We start from the raw sequence: 17,233 nt of genomic DNA, 5'->3' as shown, positions 1-17,233 counted from the left end.
TCCTCACCTGGGATGACACACTCAAAGAGGCAATTGGTAGCAAATCACTGCTAACAAGAAAAGGTTATGAGTCAGAAGCCGCAGACTGCTTTTATTCCTTTTCGGATGGTACTTGCTCAGCAGAGGAATCTTTATCACTGACAGATTCTAGTGAAAGCTACACTAGTGAGGTGGACTCTGCTGCAACTTTACGCAAGGTGCGCAGAACATCTAACCGAGCAGAGAAAGCAGCAAGCAAGACGAAAGGAGGGCAAGAAGATCTTAAATGGGACTACTCTCCAACTTCGTAGCGGGTGGGCGCTGCTAAGGGGAAGCTGGATAGCGAGTCTCAAGATAGTACACTCTCGACGTTGGATGTTATTTTACAAACCATTATGTCTCATCGTGAAGAGACAAGGCAAGACAGTAGAAGTTCACAATCAGCTCTCTGAAAAATGCAAGTTACCATCCGCAAAGTCGCTAAAATCTGCAATAACATCAGTGAGCATCTAACCGAGCTTGAGACATGAACTTGAGTACTTGAGGATGATATATCAGGGGTTCAGACACAAATAGAAGCGCATGAGGCCAGACTGACAGACATCCAATGGAAGCTAGAGGAGCAAGAAAATCGGCAGTGTCACAATAACCTCCACTTCCTGGGCATTCCAGAGGGATGGGAAGGTGCAGATATTCAAGCCAAGGGTGTCCAGGCAGATTTGATGAACCCTGCCAAGCTGATGATAATAGTAGGCGATCATACTTATTATTACACTTCAGAGATTAAAGCGAAGGAAGCTCTGGCGGAAGTAGGGGATAGGGATGGCAAGGACTTGCTGCAAGGCAAGGGGACAGTAAATATATGAATACGTTTTAAGAAGTTGTAAATTGAACCAGCTGTGCTTTAACAGAGGGTGGCAAGGGGGGTAGTTAGCTGAAATTAAGTAATGATGACATTAATCAATTCACTGGGCTTTTATGGGTTACAGAATGTTTCATGCTTGATTCTGATATAGGTTTGCTTCTTCTTCTTTATCTGTAACAAAGCTACCTCAAGATCTCAGCTATCACAAACTTTTTTCTACTATTCTTTTTTTCTGTTTTCTTTTAGGGTAATTAACCGGGGTTTCACTGATCATGATGCTGCACTGCTCCATCACACACACAGACCTTCAGTCTAGAAGCTTCCACGGTGGAGGGTGGGCAAAGGGTTGGGTACCAGGGGGCTGGGAGGAGGAGAGTCAGGGGGGAGGGATGGGAGGGAGGGCCAGGGGAGGGAAGGCATGGGGGCAGGAAAAAATTGAAAAGAAAAAGTCAGGTAGAAACTCTGAAGAAGGAAAAAACCTATTGGGGAAATCTAAAAAGCAAGGGCCTATAATGATAAACTCTACAGAGCATTATGGATAGACTTAAGATCTGCTCAGTCAACGTGGGTGGACTAAATGATAAAAACAAAAGAGACACAGGTATGAAATATTAAAAGTTATTAATCCGGATGTAATCTGGCTACAGGAAACGCACGTTCCCTGGAACAACAGGAGTGTTTTTGAGATATGGGGTTACAACCTTGTGGTATGCTCTACCCAGACCTGTATGATCAGAGGAGTAGCTATATACATTAAGCACTGCATGGAAATAGCTAAGCGGGAGGCAGCTGATAAGTGGGGGTGTGGTGCAATTCTGTCACTACCCACGGTGCTGACGGTGGGGACTATATACGAGTCAAACCAGGATGATCCTAAGATTTGGGAGTAGAGCTTGCCTCCTGGCCAGAGCCGCTGTTAATGTGTGGCGACCTTAACATACATTTAGAGGCTGAAAAAACTCAGACCCAGAAATATGGGGGGAGGAAATCCCATGTATTCAGGGCATTGACTTAATTTAGAGCTGTGGTGTCATGTTGCAAACGGGTACACCCGCGGTGTGGATAGCAAAACAAAACATGGTTGATATAGATTGAGCAAAGGATGGAATAATGCGGATGAGGATAGACGCTTATTCATGATTTCTTTTTCAGAAATCGGAAATACCGAGATATTGGTGTAAGGAATCTAAGAATCAAAATAGAATACTCCAACATGGCGTGCCCGCAAATTAATACGGAAGACCACTAAAAAGGTAGCGAAAAAAGTTTTTAAATATAAGGCACTGATAAGAATGAAAAGAAAAAAATGTTTTAAACTTATGAACTAAAAAAACAAGTATAATTAATATGAAAATCTTTATATATGCAGCGGGATATTTTAATAGAAATATTTCAGTGGTTTCTGAGTCAGAGTCAAATCAGATGCTCGTTTCAAGAAACATAGAATAAAGTAAGTTTGAAGGTTTTTTTGGAAAATTTTAAGAAAGAGAAGGCAAAGGGTACGGCCTTACTATAAACATTTCACTAGTGAATTGGTCTGTAACACTGAGGGGCAGACTAGAAGGAATTGTTTCAAGTAAGTCATATAACGTTTAAATTGGCTACTGTGAAAACAGAGATGAGAATGAATTGAATATAAGGGAATGGGTTTATAGTTTATTCCCAAGCTCAGGAATCCCATATATAAAAAACATATTAGGTGAAAAGTATGTGGATATATTTGAGGAGAAGGCTTGGATGAATGTTGGCTCACTATATTGGCATAAAAATATTTTTACATTAGAGGTATAGATGCAAGATTTAACAAATTGTTAAAACAGTATAGGGATTGTTGTTATGAAGATGTTGTTATGACATTGTAGTGTAATACTTTAAATTTATGTTTATAGATTTTTAAAGAACGGGAAGAAAATCATTACAGTCTTGATAAAGAAGGTTCTATGAGAAATATACCTTCGAAACGCGTTGACGCTTCTGACAGTAGCCACAAATGTACTCTTTAAATATCAAATATCACCTTAGATGCATATAGAGTGTAACGTAACATGGTGTATATGTTAAAATTTGACTTTCTTGTAATTTTTGCCATCAATGACAAATTTGAATTGTCTGTTGTCTACTCTCGCGAAAATATATAGGTCTGTTTTGTATATGATTTTAATAGTTTAATGTTTTTAATTAGGATGGAGTAGTTTTCATCTGAAATAGATTACAATGTCCTTATATTTACTTCTTCAAATCGATGATTTTATTAATTAGATGGTTTTTTATTATGTAATGTATTGAAAAATACCTTTGTTTTAATAAATACAATTGTTTTTGTACTTACTATAGGTTTTTTGTGAAAATATTTAGTGGACCTAATTGTTTGGATGTGGCAGGTATGATTATGCTGGAAAGTGTGTGACTGAAATTCAGAGTATATAGTCACATGTAGAGACACAAAAAAAGATTTCTCCCAGAGGATGTTACAGCTGTAAAAGTTAATTTAGAGCTAGCCATAGGCCGATTGATGTATAAGCAGAAAAAAATTCATGTGATTATGGGTATACCTACTAATCTCATCCCCATGGGAGCATGTGCGTTTGGATTATTTTTTTGCCTCAAGTAAAATACTGGATAAGGTCAAGATTAAAAAGCTACCACAACTCTTCTCGGACCACAATCCACTTCTGCTTGAGATTACGTGGCAGGGGTGTGCCAAGAAGCAGAGCACTTGGTCATTTGACAAAAAAATGCTTGTTAATGAAGAGTTCCATGTGCACATAAAGCAGTGGACTACAGAATTATTTAATGCAAACAGATACAGTGTCTCGTGTAGGATAGTATAAGACACTTTCAAGGCTGGTCTGAGGGGAGAAGGTATTAGCTATGAGGGGCAAACCCAGAAACAGTGAAAGGAAGAGGTCGACTCATAAATAAAAACATTTGCAGGGTTAGAGGCAGAGCATGTAGAACTGATCAGGAAGGGGGGCCAATTAATGACCACATGGTAAAATTAGCTTTAGTAAAGGTGGAAATTAACAGTTACTTTCAGGAAAGGTTGGCCCAAATCTATCAAGCATATCGGGGTGAGATGTATGCATATGGTGAGACAGCAGGAAGGTGGCTTGCATTGCGATCAAGACAAAAATGTGCCAGGAATAATATTGTAAAAATTAAGAACAGCAATGGTCAATTGGTGACTAGGCCAGAAAAGATAATTGATGTTGTTGAGAAGTTTTGTAGCAAGCTGTATGAAGCTGACTCACTAGAAAGGAGCCTGACAGATCAAGACGCTAGGTGGCCAGAATTAACAAAAATAGATGAATCAACAGCTCAGGAGCTGGACAAAGAATTTACTCTGGAAGAGCTTCAGGAGGCAATAGGATCTCTTCCTGTGGGGAAAGCCACAGGCCGCGATAAAATTCCACTTGAACTATACAAAATACTTCCATATGAGGTTACTCCAATTATGCATGATTTATCCCTGGGTGTGCAGCATAGCGAGATCCTGCCCGCATCATGCCAGGGAACGGATGTGGTGATATTACCCAAAAAAGGCAAACCAACAGAAGTACCAGGCTCTTATCGCCCGATCTCGCTTATGAACTCCGACGCCAAGGTATATTTGAAAGTCATAGCCAAGCGGCTACAGGGAATCATAGCAGCATTGGTATCACCGTGGCAGCATGGCTTCGTTCAGGGCAGGGGGACCACAGACCACATCAGGCGGTTCATTGCAATACTTGACATAGCAGAAGTAGAATCTAGAGGGGTGGCTGTGGTCCTCCTGGATGCTGAAAATGCCTTTAACCGAGTATCGTGGCAGTATCCTTGGGGTGCCCTGGTAGAGAGGGAGTTGGGCCCATGGCTAGTGACTGCCATTCAAGCCATGTACTATAAACCGTATAACCAACTGCAAGTAATGGGCAATACTTCAGGGAGGATCGAGCTATCTAGGGGGACGCAACAAGTGTGCCCCTGCTCCCCCATTTTATTTGCCATCTATTGAGACCCATTTATCAGCCAAATTATACATAATCAAGCAATTAAGCCTGTAATTACTAAAGGTTATGAAACCATGACCCTAGCGTACGCGGACGACATTGCAATAGTTACCATAGATCCGGATACAGCAATTAGGGAAAAAGAAAATATGGCTGAAGAATTTGGATAGAAATCTGGATACGTCTTGAATAAGGGGAAAACTCATATTATCCGTTCCTCCCACGGCCATATACAAAATGCTCGTAAACGTGAAGTAGCTACCTACCTAGGGGTCAATATAACATCCAATATGGATACTCTGTGGGCGATCAATATTGTAATATTGTAATGTAATGTAGAACGCAGACGTTTAGATAAACTACATCTTACAATAGTTGGGAGAACTAATATATTAAAAATGAAAATCTTTCCCAAAATATTATATCTTCTTCGGGAAATACCAATGGAATTGACCAAAGTCAAGGTAAATAAAATTAATGCTTTGTTCTCCAACTTCATTTGGGGCCACCAAAAGACACGACGAGCATTGAAGTTTATGACACACCCTCGTGAGCGAGGTGGATAAGGTGCCCCGAACATTTTGTTTTACTACTGGGCTACTGCACTGCAGCAGATGCGCACTCTTCTTCTACCAGGTCAGGTTAGAGCAGAGGTTCCGGATTAATCCACAATATATCAGCTATCTATAGGGAGCGAGGCATAAGAGCTCTTTCTCCTACAACTTAAACCAAGTTATTATAAATAAACGCGATTTAAGTGTGTTAAGGCAGCCTGGAAGGTCTGGAAAAAGGTGATTAGGCACTTGAAGATACCCAGGTGTAACAGATACACTCCCTTGTGGCGATCAGCTTTACTACCGGAAGCAATGAATGATGGCATGGCTAGGAGCTGGGAACAGGTGGGTATAGAAAGGGTTGCAGACCTGTTTACAACACTGAGTATATCTCATTTGCAGGGCTTGTGCAACGGTATGGTATTAATAGCCACACACAGTTTAAATATATACAGGTTCAGGGGTGTATAAAAAGCTTCTCCAGGGACTCTCTCAAGCTGGATAAAATTGCAATGCCGGAAACTATAAATCAACAGGATAGCAGGATAAGGGATTGCTATCAGGAACTAATCAAGATCCTCCCAGATGATATGAAGAAACCATAAACAAAATGGGCAGAAAAGCTGGGTGACGGTGAGGTCGATCTGGACATGTCAATAGAATTAGGGACAAAGATCTTTCTCTAGGCGAATTTAAAGGCCCAGTATTACAAACCCCTGTTTAATTTATACTAGACACCGGCTAAGCTCTATAGATGTGGACGATAAATGCCCAAGATGCCAAATGGGCCGGCAGACATTATACATATGTTTTACTCCCGCATGAAACTCATAACACTTGAAGGAGGCATAGAGGATTTTTGGTTACAAACAACTATAAGGAAGTCACCATTACGCCAGCCCTGATGCTCCCAGGGTATGACTGTCAGGCAAATCTTGATGCACCACTGAGAGATTTTGCTTTTATAACAGTAGCTATAGCACGGTTGCTGATAGCCACAGCGTGGAAAGACATGATCCGCTTACACATCAGCTATGGCTTCACCGGCTTCTGAATATTAGCTTGCAGGGAATCTCGATGTATAAATGCAAAGACTTAAGTGCTAGGAAAAAGGGTATGAAGATATGGGAACCCCTAAATTTATAGCGGAATAACAGATAAATTTAGGGGACAATCTATTAATTTGTTAATCTGAAAAATGAAATGTTTGGTGTAAAGTATTATTTTACTGTGACTTTTACTGTAAGTATAATTATAGTGTAACAGTATAACTCTATTTTCTATGTATGGACCTGACTTTTGAATGAAAATTCAAAATTTAAAAAAAGGTATCATCCACAAACAGTTTTATTTTTGCCGTTCCGTCTAATGGTGAGGCAGTTGAATGCTTAATATAAAGCTTAACCGCTAAAGGTTAAATGAAGAAAGTAAATAAAATTGGGGACGTTGATCAGCCCTGGTGGATGCCTCTTTTACTTGACACCGAGCCTACCTCCTTTGAAATAATCACTGGTCCAGTGTTGGCATCTTTAGAGCTGTTTAGAGCATTACTAAAAACTGCCTGGGAAAACCAAATTTTGCCTAAATAAAAATAATGCCTCCTACATCAAAAGCCTTTTCAGCATCAGTGATCATCATGGCCACTTTTAATAGTTGAAAACTCAATAGCCTGGCCATATTGCTGGAGTTGGAAACCATAGAGCTACATTGTATAAATCTATCCTGATCCTTATAAATGATCGTTTGCACATAATTCATGCTGCTATTATTTTAGTAAATAATTTTAATCTGAATTTAAAAGGCTTATTAGTCGAATTAACGTTGAAACATGGTTTATCTTTCTCGAGGAAACTAACTACTATTGCTTCTGTAAAAGAAAAAGAAATATCAATACCTGACATTATTTTATTAAATAACTCTGTCAAAAAACGGTAACAGTTCATCCAAAAATTCTCACATAGTTCTGTTGTAATACCGTAATTCTCCAAGTTAGGTAGCTGAGCTGAACTAAAATATGCTCGAGCATTGGAGGAGGAACATGGTCAATTTTGTGATAAAGTTCCTTTCAATGATTTAAAAGATCTCTGCAACGTCATCTGTCCTTGACGTCTCAACCTCCGTATTCAGATTAAAAATCTCATGGATTGTATTATTCTTCCTAATCATAGCAGACCATGCAAAATGTTTACTGATCTTCATATGTTATCTTCTGAAATATTTTTTCATTATAAATTTCTTTGACCAAGAAATAATCCAGAAGATTTTGGGATGCTAAAGCATACTCATGTTTTCTGTGTACCTGAGCACCGAAGACATTTCCCACTGCTATATCTATAGCTTCTTGTAACTCTCATATTTGTAATGGACCAAGCGCTTGATTCATAGGCTGTCGCCCACCACCTAAAAGTATCTTAAAGAGCTTCCCAAACAACAAAAATGGAGACAGATTTCTGATTGGTTCGAAAGAACTATCCATACCTTATCTGTCCTTTGAGATGGCATTAGTGAGGTAATTAATTATGTCACAGAAAAATAAATTAAAAATAGGAAATGCGTGGGGTTGAGATGTGAACCGTCTTGTATGTTTTGTTTGGGTTTCATTTCCGGTCATTCAAATTGCGTCAGACGGATTCACGCGCACACACAGCGTTTCCGCTCTGAAAGCTGCCATGGGCGAGGGGTGTGTTATCTTTTTGGTGCTCATGGAACTTCTTGTTGTGAGTACATTTAAGCGTTGTGCTTTATTCACTTGGCTTTACTTAATTTTTTGTGCTGACATTCCTATTACGTAAGCATTTTTAAACGAAAATTCTGTGGCATTTCGCTGCATTTCGGCATTGTGGCTTGCATTTACACTTAGTCGAGACGTTTCTGTTGACTGTAGGTTGGCAATTTTCTTTCAAATACCTACTTTTGACCTGTATGGTCGCTGATGCCAGTTACGTTTATTTTTAATGTTACTTTTTTAAGGTTGTACTGTTCATGATTGGGACATTTTGGAAAGGTTTACCCTACATTTAAACATTTATGTGACAGAATCTGTGAGGAGATTTTACATACTCACAGGTGTCACATGTTTATTTATCTGTACTCAACTTTTCACTTGTTTTAAAAGGAGCTCTATTCCAAATAAACTTTATTCAATTTTTGTTTGTAAACCATAAAAGTTACACAAATACAGATGTTTAAAACAGTTAAAAAGGAATTGATACATAGTTTAAATCAATTTTTCTGTACCTCTAGTGAATCAGCTGGAATAATAAACATGCCTAGTTGTACCAACATTACACATCCATACAAGTCCTGGATTTCAGAGAAGCTTTTAAAAAGCCTACTATAAAAAAGTCTTCTTTCAAAAGTTGGAGATACATAAGGGCCGGGCGAGCCTGTTTAAAATTCATTCTTTTTAAAATGGGAACCAGGAAGTGCTTACGGGGAATCTCAGACAGTTTGCATAAAAACAAAAAGTGCAGCAAATCCTGCGGAGACAGACCGTCGCAGCCGCAGGGAGCTAGCACTTGACCACTACTAAAACCCTTAGGTCTAGCTAACAAAAAGTGGAAGAGCTTCATCCGGAACCTAGTTAGCAAAAACTTCTCATGAGATGACAGAGACCTCAAAAGATAAGGTTCCATTATCGAGGTTGTTTTAAGCGTTAAGTACATCCGGTCCCTAGGTTTCAGCACCTCCTTAGCTTCCCTGTCCCCTTTCCTAAAAGTCAGAAAGGCTGTTTTAATAAATTCCAAATCCTTCTTGACGATGGCCTCAGGGTTGGTGAATAAATCACCCCGCCCTATCCCTTCAAAGCTTTTATTAATATACGTAAGCCAGGGGATACGGGGCGAGTTATCAAGTGACATACACTCCCTTAATATTAGATGATTAAGAGTTAAGTCTCAGCCAACACTTGAGCCAGTAAATCAAGGGACGCAGGGCAAGAGCATCACTTAAGTAGGGGACCCCTAGTTCCTCGTGGACCACTAAGTTAGAGGTTCCACGAGGGACACATAGTCAGTGTTCCAGGAAGTCGTTCTCCACTACCTGCAGGGAATCTATGGCAGTGTATCCCCAAATTTCATTGCCGTAGGTGGCTATGGCCAGGCTTTTAGCTTGATAACCTTGCAGCATAGCTCCTGTAGGTTTTTTCCCTATTTTAGAGGCAAAGTTAAAAATTGCAGTGTTTGCACGAGCCAGATCCCCTTTTTTCCTCACAGTTAGGGGACCCCATTTGAGTTGGTTGTCGAATAGCACCCCTAAATAGGAAAATACATGCGAAGAAGGGATCTTGGCGGGGCCAACACTAAAATTAAAGCTCTTTTTCGATTGTTGCCCCACCTTCATAACATAGGGCTTGGAATTGTGGATTGCCAAGTCCCGGTCGGACATAAAACTAGAGAATGTGGTTAAAAGGGATTGCAAGCTCATTTCAGTCCTGGATATGAGGACGGCGTAGTCCGCATAGAGCAGGACGGGGATGCTACGCCGACCTTCATGGGGGTAATCCACTCCAGTGGCCCTTAATGCATTGTCCAGTTCATTTATATAAAAAATAAATAAAAAATGCACCAAAATGCATCCCTGCCATACCCCCCTCTTGATCTCAAAGTCCCTGGTGACCCGCAGGTCCTGCGAAAACCTAACATTAGCTTTAGTTGTCGAGTGCAGGTCCTCTAGAAAATTAACTATACTGCTCTCCACCCCCATTGCCCTCATGGACTGCCACAGTTTGACTCTGTTTACACAGTCAAACACAAGTGACAAGTCCATGAAGGCGAGATGGATGGTTCTGGGGCGTGCAACAGTATATTTGCTCAGAATCATAAATAAATTAAGACATTGAGCAACTGTAGAGCGTCCCGGCTGGAATCCATATTGGGCATCTGACATAATCTTGTGTTCCTCTGCCTATGTTGTTAGCCTCTGTAAACGAACCCATCCTACTACTTTTACCACAGAATCAATAAGCGAAATCGGTCCGTAGCAGTGGGTACTATTTCTGTTACCCTTCTTGAAGACAGGGACTATAGTGGAAGATGCCCATGACTGAGGGCAGCCATTCCTTGCTGCTGCATTAAAAACTGACTCCAGTATCGGGGCCCAAAACGGGGGGTCCGACTTAAATAGATCCGGGGGAATCCCATCTGGACCAGGTGCTTTGTTAATGGATAGTCCTATAATGCCGTCCAGGATCTCCCCCCTCTCAAAAATAATTACAGGATCCTGCGTATCCCGAATTTCTTGGGGATTAGACTTGAGAGGGCATTCAAACATGGATTTAAATTGAAGTACCCACTCCTCCTCTGTAATATGTGAGTCCAAGGCCCTCCCCCTTTCCTGATCAAAGAGGGGTTGATTCACAATACTCCAGAACCTCGCACTGTTCCAGAGAGTGCTTGAATCAATCAGCTCCCTCCAAGCTTCCTCTTTCAAAGCACCCTTCTGTTTGGCCAGGGCTAGCTTATATTCTTTTCGGAAAACACATACCTCAGATTGAAGTCTTGGTTTGGCTGCCAAAGCCTCCCTCAACCTTTTTGCTGCTTGGTAACAGTGGCAATCAAACCAGCTAGGGCCCTGCATGGTGTTTCTTCTTGCCGGAACACTTAACATTTTACCCACTGTTTGCGCTAATTGACTCATATGTCCCAAGGATCTAATTTGGGGAGAAACCCTTAGTTAAGCAAATTTCTAATTTGTGTGCACAAGATACTTTTACTTCATTATAGAATTTCTCTGGGGACACCTGAGACCATTTTAATCTGCGCTTACCGTCCGTCGGTCTAAGTACACCCCTATTTTGGACAGTCACAATCTTGTTAGTTAATGGGCCCATCATAAAAACAGTTAATGGATTGTGATCGCTAAACTCACTCTCCAAAATATTAAAACCATGAAAAGAAGATTGCATTGAAGACGAAATTAAAATGTAGTCAATATATGACCCCTTCCCGTGCCCTTTAAAAGTCGGTACATAAAATTTGGTATACGGTTCAGTTGACGACATTAAAGCCACCATGTCCAATTCATTTAACATGTTATTAAGCAATTCCCCCTGAGCATGGTGTTCAAAATGAAAACCCCACATGTGGGGGCAACCCACCTCGGAAATACAGGATGTTGTTGGGTTGCCACAGGGGTGTATATTAAAATCCCCGGAAACCACAAGATTATGTAAACTGTGATGTTACAGGTCTCATGCAGACAAGCCACTGAATTATAAAAATTGACAATACCCCATCTGGTGTCCCCCCTTTTAGCGGACAGTGCCAGAATTCCACAGTGAGTGGTTGGCATCACCTGGATCAGATAATCAACGGCCACAGAAATATATACGACTAACATGCCCTTTGGTCTTCCGCTTGTCGAGGCGGTAGCCAGAATAAAAAAAAGCCTTGTATCCTTCCAAGAATAGATCACAATCTACTGACCATGTTTCTTGGAGGCTGATTACTGTGAATTGCTTCACATATTGCACCCACCGTGGATCTTGGAGCTTATTGGCCAACCCTGCAATGTTCCCAGATAAAAAATTATTAGATCTAACATCTGAGGGCCTTGCCGCTTCCTCCATGAAGTACTGGTCATGAGCAACTTGTTCCGACTACAGGGGTAAGAGCTCCCTTAGTCAATCACAATCCTCTAAGCCTGTTAGAGCCGCAAATCTATTGTTTAACAGTAATGAGGTATTGGTGCTGAGCTGTCTATCTAATTCAGAGGGTGGGTGGACCATGGAAGAAGATTGTTGCCCGTATGCTAATCTATTAGACCACCCACCTTGAGAAGGAACCCTGGGGACATTTTCAGGCATGTCCCTGTAAGGGACTGGCCTGTAGAAGTAGCCCAGGGGTAAAGTCCTTATCACAGACCCCAGTAGGGGAGTGAGGCTGATATCCCTGGACAAAATACAGCCTGCAGTGTGGGGATTATCAAAATTTACAATCACACAGTCTCCAGAGCCCACTTTACGTGAAGTCCCTATCAAACTGACCCTGCGTGTCATAAGAATATTTCTTACCACGCAAACACCCAAAATGGTATTTTGTGTGAACCAATGGGTTAATTTATTCATCAATTGCCCGTGGTCTTCATTAGCCCCTTTCGAAAGTGGTGGAACATTCCCCAGAATCATTACGTATGGGGTGGATTCAGGCGGGAGGTCAATAGTTGGAAGACTTGATAAATGAAAGTCCCTTCCTTCTGGTACTACTGATCTCTGTGCCTTCGGGGGCACTGCAGGCCCTGCTCTTATAGGAGTCTTGTGGTAAATTGCTGGTATGTCTGCACTCCTAGGCCTAGTGCTATTGGTCCTGCCTGGTACCTCGCTATTTACAGTAGGCCCCACAGATGAACTTGTACTTGCAGCTGTGCCCCTTGTAGCACCATGGTCTTTATTAGTATTGTCCCTAACTGTCAATGAAGCCGGTGGGTTACAGATATCCCGCCCCTCTAATTTTAGTTGCCTAGCTTCTACTGAGCTCAGTTTTTGAAAGATTGGGTCTACTAGAGTGAACATCATAGTTTCTAGCCTGGCCCAAAAATTCCCCTCCTGGGTGCTATCAGCATCCTGCCCTAGAGTTGTCTGGTTCATAGGGATAGGAGGACCCACTTGACAGGCATTTGTGGTAGGGACAGCTAGCACATGTTTTCCAGATGTACCCTGGGCTGATTTATCTGATTTCGCTGGTCCCCGACTTTTCCTTTTCATAACAGGGGATTCGCTACTATACATTGACTTCAGTTTTGCTTTTTGCCCTCTAATTGTAGCTTTAGATTTCACAGGGCTAAGTTCTTGCTCCATGGATGAGCAAGAAACAAAGTTTAACACTGTTATTGGAGCAAACAACTGGAGACTGACTCAGCCGGGGTGGAGATACATCCTGATTTGAGGCGACCAGAGAGTCAGAGATAGCGGGAGTTAAGGAGAGTCTACCTTGTGAGGGGTGAGGATCAAGAGATAATCTACGTTCGGTAAGTTTAATTTCATTAATGAGAGCTGATTCAGCTCTCAGAATGAAAGCATCTAAAGTGCCAGTCACACCCTTCCCCAGATTTTCCTTCCGCTTGTTCATATTGACTTTATCTGAACACACTGAGCTATTTGCAAAAGTCCCTGCTAAAGTGCTAAAGTGCTTCACAGTATTAAGGGCAAAATGCTTGATGCCATATACAAAAGTGGAAATACTGTGACAAAAGCCAATAAGAATACCAAATGAAAAACTCGGCAAGACCTAGTATTTACACTAAAAGTGCAAAATGCATAAGTGTTGTATAATCGACAATGATATTAATACATAAAAACAGTCAGAAGATGCTAAAGTACAGTAAGCAGTACAAAGTCCACGGTCAGAGAACAAAGTTTGGTTCCTTATTGGGCAAAATTCAATATTAGTTCATCCCTGAGCTGTTGGGACAAAGAACGTTAGCAATGGGCTGCTAGCAATGGAGCACAAATATTGTCTGTAAACTCCTAAAATTGTAATAACGGGGAGCAAGCAGTACCTGTGACCAATCTCCAAATGTTAGATGAAAATCCATAGCCTCAGGTGCAAGGGGGATGGCCCTGCCCTGCCTCTTCCAGCCCCTGACGGGCTCAGACGGGCCCGCCCTTGGCCCGGGCTTCACCCGGGCACCACCCGCATGCGTCCTGCACTGCTGGGGCCCGGCAAGCTTCTTAACGCATCTAGGGGCGCTGCTGGTGACGTTGTTTGCAGGCGTCTGCTAGCGCCTGCTGGGAAATGTAGTGCCCCAGAGCCGTTCCCCTCATGGTGGGATAGTAGGACATACAAGCCGTTCCCCTCACGGCGAAGTTGTTGCGCTGGTGAGCCGTTCCCCTCGAGGCTGGCATTTGGAGGAGGCAGTGGGATAGTAGGACAGAGAAGCGGTTCCCCTCACGGCGGGATAGTAGGACAGACAAGCCGTTCCCCTCATGGCGAAGTTGTTGCACCGGTGAGCCGTTCCCCTCGAGGCTGGCATTTGGAGGAGGCAGTGAAGGAAGGCCAGGCCCACTACCAGGTAAGCACGTCCAGCGCTGCGGGGGCCCAGCAAGCTTCTTATTGCGTCTCCGGGCGCTGCTGGTGACGTCATCAGCAGGCATCTGCTAGCGCCTGCTGGGAAATGTAGTGCCCCAGAGCCGTTCCCCTCACGGCGGGATAGTAGGACAGACAAGCCATTCCCCTCACGGCGGGATAGTAGGACAGACAAGCCGTTCCCCTCACGGCAAAGTTGTTGCGCTAGCGAGCTGTTCCCCTCACGGCTGGTGTTTGGAGGAGGAGGTGTAGGAAGGCCAGGCCCACTGCCAGGTAAGCACGTCCCTCGCTGCGGGGGCCCAGCAAGCTTCTTATCGCGCCTACGGGCGCTGCTGGTGATGTCATCAGCAGGCGCCTGCTAGCACCTGCTGGGAAATGTAGTGCCCCAGAGCCGTTCCCCTCACGGCGGAATAGTAGGACAGACAAGCCATTCCCCTCACGGCGGGATAGTAGGACAGACAAGCCATTCCCCTCACGGCAAAGTCATTGCGCTGGTGAGCCGTTCCTCTCACGGCTGGCGTTTGGAGGAGGTGAAGGAAGGCCAGGCCCACTGCCAGGTAAGCAAAACACAAAAACATTCCACCCTGAAAGCACCTGATCTCGTCTGATCTCAGAAGTTAAGCTGGGTCGGGCCTGGTTAGTACCTGGATGGGAGACCGCCTGGGAATACCAGGTGCTGTAGGCTTAAAAAAAAGGAGCACTAACTTTGAGCATGGAATCTCAAATTTTGAACCCTATAATATCTCTGTCCTTCATATGGGTTTTTACATACTGCTGGCTTAATCACAGGGTGATGGCTAGTAGAGATACTGTTAGACGGCGACCTCAGAGGAGCCCAGAAAGGGGTCCTAACTACCCTGAGACCCACCCTCAAGTATCGTAGCCGGGCACTGGCGGGAGATTCCCCAGGGGGAGGAATCTCGCAACTAGGATCGTACTTCTGGCACCACACGACACAGAGGGACCACACTGGGTATTCTCAGAACAGGCTTTATCAAACAGGTATCACTGCAAATATGTACAAGGTGAGCACGGGCTCAAGAGTCTCGGAAAGGTAGGGGGTAGCGGGACTGTCTCTGGTAACGGTTCAAAGCAGGGACGTATCCGGCGCACAGCTCACAATCCTCGAGCTGGGGGATACGTGGTCGGAGTTGGGGTCCGGCGGGACCGTGAGAGTCTGGGGGAGCCGCGAGTCACTCAGCAGGGCTCAGGTACAAGTTCGGAGGTCTTACGATCTTCAGGGAGCCGCGAGTCACTCAGCAGGGCTCAGGTACAAGTTCGGAGGTCTTACGATCTTCAGGGAGCCGCGAGTCACTCAGCAGGGCTCAGGTACAAGTTCGGAGGTCTTACGATCTTCAGGGAGCCGCGAGTCACTCAGCAGGGCTCAGGTACAAGTTCGGAGGTCTTACGATCTTCAGGGAGCCGCGAGTCACTCAGCAGGGCTCAGGTGAGTTCCAGTTCCAGGAGCCGCGACCACGTCAGCAGGCTCTCGTTGTTCCAGCGTCGAATCTTCCGGATAGCCCCAGAGCACCCCTTGTTATAGTTCGACCCCTCTTTGATGTCCGGAGTCTGTGCAGGCAGGGGTCTTGTCACCTGGGGGTCGCTTGTCGGGTTTTCCTGCTATAGTCTTTTGATCCTTTCAGGGCCGGGTCGGGAGGAGTCCCAGACACCCAGCAGGCGTGGAGCCAGCCCTCAGGGAGGCCGGAGGGCCGATCGAAACCCATCGTCCCGGGGGAGTTCAGAGGTGCGATAGAAACTGCTCCTCCCTCTCTCATCCCCTGGAAGCGTGATGTCCTCCAGCCGGAGTGGCGCCTCTAGGCCCGGGTCGCGCTGGGGCCGGGCGGCCATCTTGGTGCATGAAGTGGGCACGCGGGCCCGGGGTGGCCGGAAGGAGAGAGGCCAGGGACGGGGATGTCCGGGTCAGTGCGTGTGTCCTGGTGGGGAGGTTCGGCTGGGCCGGGTGCTTGGGCTGTAGGTACCAGGTTTCGGTGGTGCGGGGGCATGGAGGGCCATTCTACGAGGCCGGGTCCAACACGCGTCCCCCCCAGCTGAAAGCCGGAGAGAACTGCCCATCAGCTTGGGGGGTTCTCTTCGCTGAGGCGGAAGAACCGGGAGAGGCCATCAGCATTGGCGTGGTCCGTACCAGGGCGGTGTTCCACGGTGAAATCCATCCCCTGGAGGGAGATTGACCACCGCAGTAGCTTGGGGTTTTCTCCTCGCATCTGCATGAGCCAACGTAAGGGCCGATGGTCAGTTTGGACTCTGAAATGGGTGCCAAACAGGTAGGGTCGTAGCTTTTTGAGTGCCCAGACCACGGCAAAGGCTTCGCGCTCTATGGTGCTCCATCTTTGTTCTCGGGGCAACAGCCGCCGACTGAGGAAGGCGACGGGCTGGTCTAGGCCTTGGTCATTTACTTGGGACAGGACGGCCCCAATGCCATGCTCGGAGGCATCGGTCTGGACTATGAACTCCTTGGTGTAGTCGGGAGCCTGGAGGACGGGGGCCGTGCACATGGCCCTTTTTAGGGCATCGAAAGCTTCCTGGCAGGCAGCCGTCCACTGCACTTTCTTTGGCTGTTTTTTAGACGTGAGTTCTGTGAGAGGGCCGACAAGGCTGCCATACCCCCGAATGAATCTTCGGTAGTAGCCCGTGAGTCCCAGAAAGGCTCGGACCTCCGTCTGGGTGATGGGTGGTTCCCAGGCCAGGATGGCGTCGATCTTTGGCTGTAGAGGGGCGACCTGGCCACTCCCGACCTGGTGCCCCAAGTAGACCACGGATCCTTGCCCGATCTGGCACTTGCTGGCTTTTACTGTGAGGCCTGCC

General features: G+C 44.8%; 1 pseudogene; it reads left to right on the top strand.

Annotated features, from left to right (window-relative positions):
• The first annotated feature begins 14,976 nt into the window (after nucleotides 1–14,976).
• Nucleotides 14,977–15,091, top strand: LOC146809208 (5S ribosomal RNA; annotated as a pseudogene).
• Nucleotides 15,092–17,233: the final 2,142 nt, after the last annotated feature.

Source organism: Triturus cristatus, chromosome 7 (assembly GCF_964204655.1).
Source record: "Triturus cristatus chromosome 7, aTriCri1.1, whole genome shotgun sequence".
In the NCBI taxonomy this organism is placed as follows: Eukaryota; Metazoa; Chordata; class Amphibia; order Caudata; family Salamandridae; genus Triturus; species Triturus cristatus.
This window is presented reverse-complemented; position numbering and strand designations above follow the sequence as displayed.